A 17129-nucleotide genomic window follows, 5' to 3' on the forward strand; every position below is an offset into this window, starting at 1 on the left:
TGTCCTCTTGCCATATCCTGTCATTTTCACCGTCTCCATGAATAACTTTTCCTTCAGTACAAATGTAGACGGACTTTCTAAATCCAAAAGTTTACTTACAATGTGGATTTAACTGTGAATATAATATAACTATATATGTGATCATTATAATTGCTGCAGTTGCTCAGGATGATTTTTTTCCCCTGGTTTCATTAACAGCTAATTGGAAACCAGCTTTGACATTCCCGACCGAGCCGCGGTCCGGCAACAGCATTTCTTCTTCTGTGTCTGACTCCGAGCTGATTTACACTTTAATGAGGACTCCATAGAAACAATCGCAGGTTTTGTGTTTGTGCTCTTACGCGTTAAGATCAATTTAGGTGCCCGTGAGTCTTGATGACCATCCAGTCGATGGCTGCTGGTTCAGGAGCCGAGGCTCGCCAGCTGGAGATGTCCCTGTCAGCTCTGATCAGGGTGATGGAGCAGAACGCAGGCGAGCAGGGCAGCGGTGGGCCGTCAGGGTTACTGCAGTTTCAGAAAAACCAATATCTGCCGTGGCCAAGTCTCAACTGGAGAATATATTTCTCATCTCTGGGGAGACCCTTTTGACTTCAGTTTGGGGGGGGGGATTTTCAAGGGTACCAACTGGAGCTGTGTTTTTACAGCTTTTTCTCAGACAGTGTTTTGACGTGTGGGTTTTGGGGGAAAACAAATGTATCATCCTTTTGTAATTGAAATTAAGAAATTTTATTGTTAAGCATGGAAAAAAATGAAGGTGAAAGAATACAAATAGTCTGTCAAAAAAATTACAAATTTGACATTTCCTTAAATATTTTCACAATGCAGATGGTTGAAATGTTTGAGTGTGTTTATTTTTTAATTGGTGTGTTTTTAAATGCTAGCATAGGATCCATAAAAACTGTGATGTTCTGTCAGCCTTTACTAATTGTAATCCTCCATTTATAATCCTCCACATGCTGCATGTGGAGAGTTTTATCTCAGCTGTTTCGCTGCTGCTTCAGCTCACTGTCATAAATCACTTTAAATCTTAAACCTGTAAAAAAATGTTTCTTGAACTCAGCCTCAAGTAGAGTATTTTTTGTTTTTACGAGGTCTTTCACAAATACAAAGTCCAAACTCTTTTAAAGCTGTACTGTATTTAGCTGTTATTTGTCCAGTCTTTAGTGTTCTGGCTTTGTAAAGTAATCTGGCTCATGTTGTGTATCACATGAGGCATATCTTATTTCCAAATAATTCTCATAGTAACTCATCCTATCATTTAGCTCTGGAGAGCACTGTGTGGGATGTGAACCCTCCCCTGACCTTGACACCCATCATGTGATTTTTTTTTTCTCCTGTTCACCTTTCACCTCCAGCTTTCTTGTGAATCTCTGCACATTTTCATGTGGCACCAGGGGCGGCGTCAGAGTTTTATTTTGATTTTTACTGGTGCTATGGGGTAGCTTGACTTTTCAGTCACTGTGCTCAGGAAGTTAAGGATCTCTAGTTTATTTTGTTTTGCAACACAGACACGAAGCTGCACGCGCCGTGCACATGACCGACATGCAAATACAGGAAAAACTCCATGATATAAAAAGTTATTGTGCTGCACAATACGCAAGATATTCAGCTAAAGTGCTCAAGATGAAAAGCTTACAAGCCTGCCACTTAAGAATACCACTGAGTGTAAACTGACAATGATGCACAAAAGCAGACACAATCAAAACACACACAAACTCATTTCGGCCTCAGACATAAAGACTCACAAACTCATTCTGCCAGTTACCGAAACCTGAACCAAAAGAAAAATATTCAGTTCAATAGATCTGTTGATGTATTAATAATGCATAGAGATGACCAGAAAGAGTCTGAACTTGGATCTCAGCCACCAAATAGATACTGACAAGTGGCATGCATTTACTGTTACGATGTCATAAAACGTGAACGCTTTAGGAGCAAAACGTGCTCCCTGATTCACTGTTAATGCTAAGTTATTCAGTCACCAAAAAAAAAAAAAGGGTGCTCTCATTAACAAGAAGTAAGGTCAAAGGTTAATGCATGCTCTGCGCACATTGGATGAATCAGATCACAGTAGTTTTTAAGTTAAAAAAAAAATGAATCAATGTTTTTAGTGATGTTTATATTAATTTAACTGGACAACAAATTATAACATTCAGACATCGAACCAAGCCAAAAAATGTTTTTATCATGCGTTTTGCTGGTGGGAGTGCTACAGCTATCCCAGCATCACCGACCATGTCCGTCATTCAGGAGATTTTTTTTTTTCCTACCATTTCTTTTTTAATTAGATAAGATTTTCTTTCTTTCAAACCACTTGCATCCTATTTATAGAGCATTTTTCTCCAGAACTGATTTAACTTAATGAGCTGATTAATTTGTTCACAGCTCAGCTAATGTGCCACAACAACACTACAATAATACATCTGTGCACAATAATTAAATAAATGAGGGAGACAGGTAACAGCAATATAAATTTCTTTCCTGACTTGTTACTTGTATTTTGCGTGAATGCCATTACAAATTCACTCAATTACCATTTCTTCACGACTTGTTCCTCTGTGTTTGTGAGTTTGGTGAAATGCAGCTGGATTGGAAACATGACTCTTGAGTCACACCTTCCCCAAAATACCGATTAAAAATTTGGAGTGATTTGGAGATAAAACCACAACATGTGCAACGACATGAGCGGGGCCTCAAGCGCCGTGCAGTTTCCAAACAAAGTAGATTTTTAGACAGATAGTTTCTAGTCTGAAGGTAAACACAGACGTCTTGGTCACTTGGGAGGGCCGCTTTGCTTCTGGTGTTTCTCATCTCCATCTGGAACATCTGTCCACAGCAGACACATAAATGTGAGATAGAACAGATTGACATGAATCGAGATTCTCCTTTAACACATGAGAGCAAACACTTTGAGGAACAAGTGTGTTTATAGGTGGGTCTTTTTGTAGCTTCTCTGCTGGAATTGCTGGCAGTCAGTCACAGAGATCGGCGGGCACCATATTGGAACTCATCTTCAGAGCACCTCTACAGGGAGACATTAAAAGTGCTGAAATGGGTTTTACACTTAAATGAAACGCTACAACAAATGCCTGCCTCGGCGAACAGCTTGGCAGTTTAAAAAAATTTTTTTACAGAAAATGAGTGACGCAGGTGCTGTGGGGAGAAATAAGAACGGTGGAGAAAAAGGTTTACCGTGCAATGAGGCAAAATGTTTGGACAGGCTGTGAATCCAGGTTGCACGGTAACTTCTAATGTCCCTTAAAGGTGCTGTAGGCAGGATTCCGCATCTCCGCCATCTTGCTTAGGTTTACCTCAGCAAGATGGCGATTTGACCCATCTAAGATGGCGATTTGAAACCCAACACAGCCAATCCTGTCCTGTTTTCTCTGACATTACGCCCTCACGCAAGTTAAGTCCCTCCCACAAGAACGTGTGACGAACGCCCCTCGACCAATCACGGTTAGATCCTCATGGGCTCTTCTGATTGGTCAAAGCTACCTGGAGCTGTCGAGATTCCTTTTCAGCTCAGAACAGAGATAGATGGAAACGCTGCGCCCTCGCGGTAGTGCAATTATGCTACACTCCTAAAGGATTATCAATGGATACTCTAACATTTAATCCAAAGAAAACACAGAAAAATTAGCATTGACTAGCAAAATCCTGCCTACAGCACCTTTAAATATTATTTTTTTAGTTAAACAATGTGCTAGCTGCCATTAAATTCTTCAACAACTGAATGTATTTGTCATTTACTCATGCTCAGGATTGTGCTTTGGCCCAGTCAGGCATCCTGGATCCCATGTGTCTAATCTGAGCTTTACTTAACAGAGTCTATGATTTCATATGCAGAGGAGGAGGGTTGCCTGATATTCTCTAATCTCTTGTTATTGTCTGGTCTCGTCTGTCTGACCTGCCTCCTGTGGTTTCAGCCTCTTGACTGATTTTATCTCCCTCTTCTAGAGCCTGGTTCTGGTTCCGGGCACTTGATGGCTCCTCTTGCCCATTTGGAAACAACAAAAACTCTGAAAACTTTTTTGTATCTAGATCCCAAGTAGTTAAAACTAGAACAGCGTAGCAGCCCACTGGTAACACAAACCCTGTAATCGACTAGTGAAGCATCCCGCAGCTGTGCACACCCGAGCTGCTTTGACACAAATAGGAGGCTAACGTCTTGACTCTGAGCCACTTCAGATCAAACCAGGCTTCTTCAGTGTAAACAGCTATAAAGTAAAGTTTAAAGCATATCAGCATATCAAAATAAGGTTGACATACTCTTCTGTGATCCTCCCTTTGTGCCTGTTTCCATCTCACTTGGCGGAGCAGTGAAGGAGAGACGTGTGTCATTCCCCTTTTACCACTGTATCGTCAATGTGTTTTTGAGTTAATCAATAAACTGTGCCCTGGCTGAACTCCCGAGGCCTGAGTAGAGTATTTTTGTTGACCATCTGCCTTCATTTATGTCAGATCATGCTAGAATCACACAAAGACCCCTGGGGATATATTACCCCTCTCCTAGGCTATGTGTTGCTCCTTTAATGATGTATTTTTATCATTAAAGAGATCAAATCTACCTCGCTCTCATATTCACAGTGAACCAACATTTTTATACTACACTACTCATACTGACCAGGCTAAATCTTTGGAATTTACAATGAATTTCCCATTTGTTTACAGGTGTTTGATTCCTTCGACGAATTTAGCCACAAACTGTCCTGTACTGAGTCTTTCACTCAATGTGAGCAGGGACTGTCTGCAGCGCTTTCTTCTTCAAAATGCACAATTCCGCCCGATGAAGGTAACACATCAATACCCCTCAATTCATCCATCCATCATATATATTGCTTTATCTTGTTCAGGGTCACAAGGTGCTGGGCAGGGGTCACCAGTCCATCACAGGGCAAACACACAGAGACACACAACCACATACACCCACATTCATAGAAGTGGATGAATTACGGTAAACAATTAACCTCACCTGCATGTTTTTGGACTGTGGGAGTAAAATCGAAGTACCTGGAGGAAACTCATGCAAACTCCACACAGACAAGCCCAACTGGCTTTTGAACTCATGACCTTTGTTCTCTGAGGCGAGAGCATTCATCTCTGTACCACTGTGCAACACATCAGTGAAAATACTATTTTCTAACAAAAATCCAATGCATTGTCCATAAGCGCTGACCTCTCTGATAGCTGAGGAAAATTTTCAGACAATTTTCATTGTGTGCTTTGCTGCTGCCATTCCTCAGGTGTTCAGCTATAGATTACCTCTCTCAGCTTCATGAAATCACTCATAACGCCAATCAAACGCTCCATAGAGTCAGTCAGATTTTAAATCTTTTAGTGGGAACTTGCAGTTCTGCACATGTCTGTATCTATTTCACTCTCTCTCTCTCACACACACACACCATTTATATCAATGTTTTGACTAATGGATGTTTACTCATTTCAAGTGGCAGCTCCCCTCTTATCTGCTTCAGCGCCTGGTTGGTTGTAATTTATTAATTACAGTTAAATGCAACATAACGATCTGTTGTCGGGGCCACTCACTGTGCCAGATCAGGTGAAGCCTGTTTACATTTTTGCAGCTTTTATACACTTTGTCTTCTTGGAAGTTCACACTCCAATCAAATAAAGCTCAAAGATGCCCTGAAAACCCAGCTGTGTGGAAAATGTAGGGACTCATCATTAACTGCAGGTATTAATAGCTCGTTTTCCACTTCTGTTTTAACAATCTGCTGCTGTTTGTTGCTCCAGCGGTAGCAAGTTGTTGCCGAGAGTGTCAGTGTAAGTTCCACAAACTATTCATTACCTGCCTAAAAGTTTATACATATGGTATATTATTGACAGAATAAAATTAACGAACATGTTATGAGTTTCACAAAATTGACCAAATGTTGAGTAACAATTACTGAAATATTGATTGTGTCTTTTGAACTATCCTTGACTTAATCACATACGATTAGTAATGAAATTATGAGCTAAAATAACTTCATAGAGGATCATGAAATGTCAAATAAAGGCAATGCAAGCATGGCATGAAGCAATTTCTTGGTTTTATTATAATCTCTAACATTTGTAGTGCTCTACAAAAATACGGCTCTATATCTTATTTTGCTCTGGGCAAGGCGCAGTAAAAAGCAACTCTTTTAAATTCTTTTTTTTTTTTTTTTTTTTTAAAAACAATCAGAGTTGAATACACTGGCCTTCAAAATACATCAGAAGAAGCAGTTTGATGCGCTCACCAAAAAACAATGCCTGCCTTGCAAAACTAGGAGGGCAATCGAAACAAGTTGACACAAGCAGAATCCAGAGTTCAAGCAAGGTCCCAAAAACAAGCGAAAACCGGAAAAAACAGGGTGCTCAGAGGCTGCAGCACGAAGCACAAAGACAATGCAGTGATTGAGTAAAGTGAGGACATGTAAAAGAAGAGCTGATTACCGGAGGATTGTAAATCAGCCTGCTGACCAAAAAAACAAGCAAGACAAAAAAAAATCAAATCAAAGGCACAAGAGGAACTACTACCAACTGTAGTTGTTCCTCTTGTGCCTTTGATTTTTTTTTTTTTTGTCTATATATTTGTCTATATATATGGAGTGAGAGAGGATTTCCATCTGTGCAGAATAGTACTGAATTCCTCATTTCCTCCATGTGCCAGCTTATTATTGAGATAAACGCATTGTTTGTAATTTCCCTGCCAATTTCTGTGGGACTACTTGGTGGCTGTTTCTTGTTGTCATGTGAACGCTCCCAACTGGGAAATGAACCGTTTCCATCTGGTAAAGTTCCCAGTGGCATGAAGGCACCATTTCAATACAGCAGAAAGATGTAAGACAGCAACACACAAGTGCAAAAGATGGAGGAGAGAAGATGGGCAACGGTTGGGATTAGATAACTACTTTTATTCAGTGGTATTAGGCTGAAGAGAAGACAACATCATACTTTTAGTTTCTATAAGAATTTTTTTAACATTTTATTTTGGAATTTAACTTTTCAAAACTTTGCAATAACTTTAGATTCACTGTAACATATTGCTTTAATTTGCTTTCTTATAGCCAAAGATACTTACAGTCAAGACTTATGGGGGAAGCAACAAAACCCCTTGATATATATCATGGCAGCCTACAAAAGACACAATAAAAACCTGAGCAGACACTCAGTAGCAGCTTTTTCCTCTGTATTTTATTCGCAGCGTTCAGTCATTCCAAATGTCTCTCCTGGGGCACAAGCTTTGACATCTACCCCTAATGTGTCTCAGTGATGTCTGCCTTTAAAAAGCCCACTTTTAAACCACTTTACATGCATATCATCATCTTTTATGAACCTGGCAGCTTGGATGGTGCGGAGCTTTCTGCAGCCAGTAGAGAGCCTGGAAGAAGCTCAAGGCCATGAAACCACTCCCCCGACCTCGACACTGTCGGGCCATGTATCGGTATGCTGGTGGATGAAGTTGCCTCAGCCATGCCTTGCCCATCACAGAGAGAAACAACACACGGCGGGCTGACAGAGTACCCCAGGGAAATATCAGGATCGAACCTGAGAGATGAAAACAGAGAGGGGGAGTAAGATGAGACGAGGCGAGAGAAAGTAAATGGCGTTGAGGGAAGGTGTGAGATATGAGGGCAGAGTAGAGGTTGAAGGGGAAAAAAAAAGGGAAGATGAAAATGAGAGGTAGAAGGGAGAGGAGGCGGTGGAGGGAGGTGGAGGAGGTGAGCAGTGATGGCAAAGCAGAGAAATTGCATTTTGATGGAGGCAAATTGAATCAAGTCTGCAATGGAGGCCTGAGGCCAGAGGCAGATTGAGACAGTCATGGCAGCATTGAGAGATTACTGTCACCTGTGCGTGTGTGTGTGTGTGTGTGTGTGTGTGTGTGTGTGTGTGTGTGTGTGTGTGTGTGTGTTCATTCTCCCAGATGAGATGACAGGTAGAGTAGTTGTTGTCAATCAGGCACAACATTTGAAAATGAGCGTGGTGAACAACACGTGCGCTCTCTCTCTCTCTCTCACACACACACACACACACACACACACACACACACACACACACACACAATTATCATAATAAAGAGGATGGGGAGAAATGTGCCAATAGAGACGTGTCAAGGACAGGTATTCAGGATCCAGACTTTCCAGCTGAAACATCGTCAACATGCGCTAACAGGATTACACCTGCTTGCAGGGGAAGAAGAAAGCCAACATGTGTGTCACTCTGAGAGAGCTCACAGCTCTGAATATGAGAGCTAAAAATAAAGACGTCACGCTGGAGAAATCTGGAAAGTCGTGCTTCACATGCAGACTGTCCCACGTCTCGTTTTCCTCACCCGCCAGAGATCCCTCCTGCATGAGCTCTCTGTGATTTATTTAAGGTCTCAAAATACCACATGAGACATGGCTAACAGCAGGCAGTGTGTTTTCTCCCTTCATTCACAGCTCACATGTGTCCCCTTCGATCATGTATCATCTCTGATGCAGCTCCAGACAACCTGTTGCTTATGAAAATTCATTAAAGAAAAATCCCTTTCTTATTGGAATGGTTTGTGAAATCCTAGTTTTGCTCAGCTTCATGAATCGATGAACACTTGACAAACTACCATATCTCATTATTCCTGAGCTAACAGTCTTCCTGACAGCAGCATAAAAGATGAACCGCTGTAACACACATTAAGATGAAGCTTTGTCCACAGTACTTTCCCTATTAAGAAGTAAATAAAAGACTGTTTATGATGCATGCCGTCTTCTCTTCATCTTCAGCTCGTGATGCTCTGTCTTTCAAAAAGTGACATTCGTATATGTTGTGCTATGTTTTAACTTCTATTAGGACGCGACTGTTTGCCAGCTGGCTCTTTAACTTCTTTAACAAACCAACCAGAATGAGTCCAGCGTCCTGCAGAAGACACTGTGATAAACTGGCAAGGCATAGGCTATAGCCAGCTCCAAGTAACAATGTCTGTCTACCCATCAACACTAAGCACAAAAATAAAACACTTGAATGTCGTTTACAGAAAGTCCCTCACATTTATTCTTCTCTGATTGAAAATATGGGGATGTGTGATTGGTTACACAGAATTCAGAGGAAACAAAATCAATTTGTTAATCAGGTACAGGCCCAGAAAAAAAATTACGTGCACATTTATGAATGGAAGCTCAGTATTTTATATAATAATGCAAAGCCCTTCATGGATGTCTTTGATGGATATTACAATTGTATATACTTTAAGTCAAAGACCCATACATAAATACAATCACGTACTTGTGAATCCTTCCATCTGCATTTAGTGTTTTTTCATACACATCTAATGACTGCATAATCACCTCGAAGCTAATTATTAAAGGCTCTGAATGTCCGTTGCTCTCCTTTTATTGTACATGATTTTACCTTGCCAGATCGTAACTGGCTTGAAAATAAATCACTGAAGTAATGAAGAAGTCTATGTGTTTTTTTTTCTTACTTTGTTGATGTGGTTGAGTAAGAGATGCACCAAGATAAACTGTGACTTGACTATTGCATCATCCCAGTTCTTCAGCAGAAATGTGCAGATACTTTTCTTTTGAAGCATCCGAAAACAAGTATCTCATTTTTTTCTCTTTATCATATAATTTTAATTTTATTTTGGTTGGTTAATATTTAAAACCGTGTAAATATATCAATACATTTGACATCAGTAAGAGATAGAGAAGTTACTTGGTCTTGTCTTGCAGAGGTGATTGAACCAACAAAATGTGTTGCAGATAAATGAGCATTTTCATAAGTGGTTTGATGATTGTTTTATTATCATTCCTTGAAGTTCTTTTTTTCTTTTCTTTTTTTGACATGTGAAATCAGTCTGTGGATCTCAGTACAAAAGCCACAACAACACATTTGATTTTTCTTCTTTCGAAGTAACTTGGAGTTGAGGAAAGCGTTGTTTCTGATCCTGACTCATCCACATCACAGCGTCATCGGCAGTTATCACCAACAACAACAAGCGCTGGCTTTGTTCTTTCTGCTGTGTGACTGAGCGCACTGTGCAGCTATATTTAGTTTGCCAGCTTGCTCCATAAAAACAGACCTAATGATGAAACTAGGGCAGCCCACAGTGACAAAGCCCCTTGCAACCTGAAGCAATGCTCTCCGAAGCCCTTGATGTTAATAATACCAGCCCAAGAACTTGCTGAATTCACTTCCCACCTGCGCTTTCTGCTGTGGAAATTAAACTAAGTCCCTGAATTTTTCATTGATGCTAATATGCAGCAGCCCAGTCGAGAAACTAGATCTTTTCGATTGTGCATCTTATCAGATATATGCATTAGACAAATCATGATTTATGGCAGCAGGAAGGACACTAATTTGTTTTGAAACGCAGCATAAAAGGGTAACATGGTGTCCAACACATGCAATTCCGTATTAAAAATCCAGAAATCAAATATGAGCTGTTCAAGATCATACAGGATGCAATTTAAGATATTAAAAGTCATCACATTAAACTGTCAAAAATTAAATACAACAAATCACCTCAATTAATCAAATTTTACTCAGTCTAACATTAACATATTCAAATATTTAAAATATTCAGCAAAGAGGAAGGCACAGCGTCGCTCAACAGAGGTTGAGTCGAAGTGTGAAGACTGTGAGCGCTCGTGGATCGCTGTGATTAATAATTAACCAGAGGGAAATCAGGATCTCTTTAATAAAACCAGACTGTTACATCACCGCCATGGAGGAATACTCGATCATTCATTCGTCAACTTATACCCACATTTGCACACGTTCTCCACAGAGGCCAGAGAGTCCGGACGGAGGGAAAAGAAACTGGCAGCATTATATGTATGCATGCACACACACCAGCTCTTCTGCATCGCCACTCAACCAGCTCGCACTGCAGTTGGTATGCCAGAGGCATGTCGAAGATCAGATAGGAAGTTTCGTCTTTTCACTTTGCTTATATGACCACGTTCTCTACAGTTACCAAAGGAAGAAACCTAAGTATAATTTCTTATTCAGGAAAAGCACACAAGGCTACATCTGATTAACTACAGCTGTGAAACAGAGACAGAACATGCTATCCTCTGTGTAACAAACACTACGCTGATGATTCGGGATGTGTTGGAAAATCATTATACAAACACAAAAGCAATATCTTATGGGAGTCATTGCTAATGTAATAGGTTGGTCCATACTAGTTTCCACTTAAAAAAATCAAACCCAAACATAACAGCACCTCAGTCACCAGTTAACCTCAAGGTTAAAGTTTGCACTTCTGTTGTACTAAATTAAACTTTGCCCTACTGTTATGTCTGCATGTTCTGCCTGTGCTGCATTTTCCCTCCAAATTGGCCGAAGCCATGAATCTGTGAGCCCCACCCCCCCCCCCCCCCTTCAATCTTCTATTATTTCAGGACCTCTACATTTCTGTTTTTGTGATTCCTCAGTCAGTTAACTGTGTTCTGAATGCAAATGTTTTTTGATTGATAGATTTTATTCTCCACCAGAAGAACATCCCTCCATGTGGATTTGAGTATCCTGACAAAGAAATTACAGCATCTTTGCCTCCATCAACATGCGGCACGAAAAAGCAGTGGGTCAAAGAAGTCATTGAATTCCAAGTCATCCACAGTAGACTGGAAGAGGTTCTTTAAAAAAAAAAAAAAAAGCTGAAATGGATCAAAGTGTGCGGATCATTTTCTACAGCCATCTTTTTCTTTATGTGTCTCATGCTCTTGCCAGCTCCCAGAAGACCTCCCCCCCATATCTACTCATCTTCTCATACATGCATCCATCCATCTCCCCACCTCCTCCTCTCCCTCCCTCCCTCCATCTGTCTTTCTGGGTGGCACGGTGCAGCAATAAAACATAATGTCAGGGAGGATGAAGATGTCATGGCAGGCTTATCGCCGTATCTCTATTTCCACAGATGAGACGGTGCTTTGTTATTAACAAGGTTGCCTGGAGCTGCCTACGCATCGCATCACCTCCTATTTGAAGACAAGCCTTAATTTTAACACTTGGAAAATAAAAATCTAGCTCTGCTGTTTGTGTGTATGATGAAACCTCCACATTTCTGCAACATCCTCTACTCTTAAGATCTGTGTTTTTGTTTTTTAATGAATTGACATTTCAAAGGTTTTTGGACGTGCAGTTGCATTTGCAGCAGATGCTTTTCTCACTAATTAATGCCAGCGAAGACAACTCTGACATCCCCTCACCGAGAGCACCAGAAAAACACGCGCTCTCCTTTTCCCACACTCACAGAGACGGAGAGCAAGTCGTTGGCGCTGTTCATCTCTCCGCTTGGCACATTCACACCGGCTATAGGTTAATTGGCTGATCCCAAGCGGACGGAGGGATTGATGGCCATGAAGACGCGGGGAGATGCAGCATGAGACTGACAGCAACGTGAAGCTGCACACTGAATGGCAAGGGAGGAAAAAGAGGAAATGACAGAGACACTGGGACCAATTTACTGTCTTCTTCCATCATTAACTGGTAGTTGGGGCGGGTCATTAGCCGAGTGTGTCCTATGTGCTGTTCTCATGGCGCAAGCCGAGGAACACCTGCTGAAGGTGGCAGATGGCAGAATAAAGTGCCCAGAAATAGATTTCCATGAGGGGGGAATTGTAGATGAGTCAACTTCTGCTCCGTTGCCTAATTATTCCGTTCAAAAATGGGGAAATGTGGAGTTTTTCGGTGCTTGAAAGAGATTAGTCTTACTGCAGGAAAGATGTTCAGAAAATTATTAAACCTCCACGCTAAGATGTGTTAATTTTATCATGTATGGGTACTATGCACATAGTTTAACCACAAATGTAACCACATGGTTATTTATCGGCGGTCCACTTCCTTTGCTTGTTCTCCCTGTGCTTATGTACTTTATTGTTCAGATGATTTCATAAACCCTTCATGAAGTATCTGAAATATTTCAATGGGTGACCATCCCAGTTAGTAATAGTTAATGTCACTCCGATGCTCACTGCAATGTTCCAAAACATACAGTAGTCTTTTTATGTTCTCAAAAGCAATTCAAAAAGCCAAGGCATTAAAAACAACTCTTCGGTCTGTTGTGCAACAATCAAACAATGGCATAAATCAGTGGAAAGACATTAATGGCATTATTATTTAAATTAAAACAGTAACAAGAAAATAATCAGTTTTCATGCAGATGTTTGGAGATGAAGGAAATTGCACGGTGAATCAGTAACTCTTACAGGTATATAAATATGTGCCATGTTGGAACACTTCCTTAAGATGTACTGTGGTGAGTGGATCTTTTGGCATTATTTTGATTTATTTTGAAGTCTTTGCAATACTTTTTTTTAATGTCATCGGGTTGATTCAGTCAGTTTTCTTATGTCAAAGATTGCACTGATTTTCACGGTGATGGACTCGTTTTTATCCAAACAAAGTCTGGCTGAAGACCAAAAAGGCTTTGATGTGAGCTCCATTTAAAGATAGGAGAGGGGAAAAATCATATGAAGAGACTGAGACAGGAAGCTCAAAGAATTAAATCACAAAAGATGAAAAGTGTGTGCTGGTTTTTTTGAAGGCACAACAAATACACAAGCACATAATAGACTGAGCGTGTCAAAACACCTGCCGTTTTGTTCCTTTACCCAACTGAAATATGCAAACAATTTGTTTTATCTATTTGAATCTATCATTTAAGATTCAATATTGGACATATTCATATACTATATTTAACAGTTTTGATACATCAAAGCACTGATATTAAAGCTAAAAAAAAGGAATTTCATGAGCTTTCACACAGAGATAATATAAAATTTGGAATTGAAAGCTGTTCTCATTTTATTCCTATTCAGCGAGTTGTTGTGCTTCTTTTTTTTTTTGTCAAACTTGGGGTTGCAAAATTCTGGGAATTTTCAAAGTTGGAAATTTTCCATGGGAATTAACGGGAATAAATAAGAAATTTTCAAAATTGAAGGTTGGCCCTTAACAGGGATCTTAAATATAGTTGGGGGGAATATATTGGAGCATAGTCTTGGCTAAAACAACCAGATTTAATGCAAGTACACGTGATCACTTGCACACAGCACACTGCTTACTGCAGGGCTATTGAGGCCACACCCCCTACATCCACTGTGCATTCCTCCATCACATGCACAGGTGATTTCTTGAAGCCTGGAGGCCACACTTTTGAGCTCAAAGCACAAGACTATTGAAGCCACAAATTTGAGCCGCGGACTATATAAAGTCAAGTAAGTTTTGATAATATCGTGGGTTAAAGCCCTGTTAACTTGCAAATATTTAATAAAAATGTATTAATACATTTGTAGTACCTAACTGGCTGGTAAGTTAGGTGCTAAATGAAAGCTATTTTTCATTTCATTGACCATTTAAAGGTACATTATGAAGTTTTTCAGCTTTAAAAATATTTATTTTCCACCATAAATATGTTACACATTTTTAATGATGTGTACAATGTGCCCTGACATATTCATTGCAAGTACCGCTAACACCACTAAATTGTCACTTGAAAGTTGCAGTGCCGGTCCGGCATCAGAATTTTTTTGAGGAGAATTTGAAAGGAATGACGTAATGCACACTCCGGCTGGCCTGATTAGTTAGGTTTCGTTTTGTCCGCCATTACTCCGCCAGATGCTTAGTGAGCAACAACTGAACTCCAGAAAGTAAGAAAAGACTGGCTTCTAGCACTGCCACAACTCCAGCACAGACTCCACCAGGTAAAAGAAACTTAAATTTTACTCAAAGGGGCTGTATCATGCTTTTTTAGCTAGTCCAAACCCTAGAAATGGCATTAACATGGTAATAGTTTATTTTTGGAACTAAGGAAAAGTCATTTTGTGTGAAATAAAAGATTTTCTGGGGCTAATTCTGAAACCCGGAAGAGAAAACGCTCTGTTTCACTGAAGATCCCGCCTCTCCCCCTGTGGACTTTGACTGACAGCGAACTTCAATCAATCAGAGCTTCAAAACAAATACACTGGCTAGCTTTAGCTCTTTAGCTCTAGCTTCTCTACACGCAAAGACACACGAAAATATCTTTTCCTGTTAGAAACTCACCAAGCGCAGACCCTTCAGACTCTTGCTCTTGCTTGACTGTTGCTTTCAGATAATGGTCAAAGTTTATCTCCGTAATCGGAGATACAAATAGCAGCAACGCTGTTTGCCGAGGGCCTGCGGGAGGGGGGCTCAGGGGAGCTATCTTCACCGTGTGACGTCAACGTGGGAAACAGAGCGTTTTCACGGGTGCGGGAGGGGCTGCCTCTCTGAGCAGCAGAAAGACGAGGAAAGCTCAAACACGCAGACATGAAGGAAAAAAACGCTTTGGGGGTGTTTTTGGTGAGTACATAACTATATAACAAGGTTAAAACATACAAAAAGTGAATTTTGCATGATACAGCCCCTTTAAGCGCTACTAAAAGAGCGAGGAAGAAGTTCCCTTCTTCCGTGCACGCAAGTCACAGGCACTAGTGTTTCACTAAGCTGCATTACGCCCAAGGCCTGCAGGGGGCGCTGTTTCGCACAAAACGTGCAAACTCCTTAATGCACCTTTAAGAGGCTATCTAATTATGGTGGTAGCTACCTCAAATTTGATGCTGTTTCTTCTGCAGATAATACAAAATAATACGAAAAGATGACATTTCAACAGATTTATTTCAGTAGAACTTTAATTTTTATTCTTGTATGAACAATTATTTTAATGAACCAAAACATGAATGTAGAGTAAATACTTGAGTAAATACTTTTACCCAAAATTCTACTGAAATAAATCTGTTGAAATGTCATGTTTTTGTATTGTTTTGCATGGATGTCTGCTTATGACAAAAAATATTTACATTTAAGTTTGGGAGCAATGTCCAGCAGATGCGTGCTGCTACTGTATCACGCACAGTTCACAAGATCCCTGGGAGGCTCGCCATCTTGGATCGCACGCTGATGTTTCAACTCCAACGTTGACTCTCATTTTCAGGCCAAACCTTAAAGGTCTATCATCACACTCAAATAAAATGCATAAATAAATGTAATAATACATGTGGTGGCTTCAACTAATGATAAAAGTCTGTTTTTCACATTGTCAGTGCTTAAAGGAATACTCCGAAGATTTTGGACCCACGCCCTATCCCGATCATTTACAAAGTGAGATAAGCTCATAAATACCTTTGTTGTGTCCGTTCGTCCAGCGGCTGGATCCCAGCTGTTAGCATCATAGTTAGCTTAGCTCAGCTGCTGGAGGTGAAGAGGAAACAGAGCCGGACTGACGAAAGTGGACAAAATACTCCTTCCAGTGGTCCAGGGGATGGGGTATTAGCACGTGAAGTAAATCCGAATGGTTATAAAACATTTTAAAAGACGTGTTTTCTTTTCAATCCGTTAAAATAATGTTTTGATACATACAGATCTGCACTAGCACAGTGCTCTGCGGAAGGATTTGCTGGCGCACAGCGGCTGAGTCAAGGTCTTCTACTGCTGTGCTTCAGTATATCCTTCCGCGGAGCACTTAATCATCATGTTTTACATCCAAGCTGTTGTAAATTATGTTGTCATCATGCAATCTTGTTATTCCAATTCTCTTGCTCTGATTGTAATAAAACTTTTGACAAAGTGATCCTGGCTGAACTTATTTAAAAGCTTTTATTTACTGAAGCCTTATAACCCAGGGTTACACATTGGCCGTTGTTTCGCATAAAATGTGCCAAATCCTTAAAGGTGCTGTAGGCAGGATTCGGCATCTCCGCCATCTTGCTTAGGGTTACCTAAGCAAGATGGCAATTTGACCCATCTAAGATGGCGATTTGAAACCCAGCACAGCCAATCCTGTCCTGTTTTCTCTGACATCACGCCCTTACGCAAGTTAAGCCCCTCCCACAAGAACGTGCGACGAACGCCCCTCGACCAATCACGGTTAGAGCCTCATGGGCTCTTCTGATTGGTCAAAGATACCTGGAGCTGTCGAGATTCCTTTTCAGCTCAGAACAGAGACAGATGTAAACACTGCGCCTTCGCAGTAGTGCAATTATGCTACACTCCTAAAGGATTATCAATGGAGACTCTAACATTTAATCCAAAGAAAACACAGAAAAATTAGCATTGACTAGCAAAATCCTGCCTACAGCGCCTTTAATGCACCTTTAAAGAAAAACAAATTACATTTTTCGTTGCAGGTTTCTTTTGTTGCT

This window comes from Salarias fasciatus, chromosome 1 (genome assembly GCF_902148845.1).
Source record: "Salarias fasciatus chromosome 1, fSalaFa1.1, whole genome shotgun sequence".
Lineage (NCBI taxonomy): Eukaryota > Metazoa > Chordata > Actinopteri > Blenniiformes > Blenniidae > Salarias > Salarias fasciatus.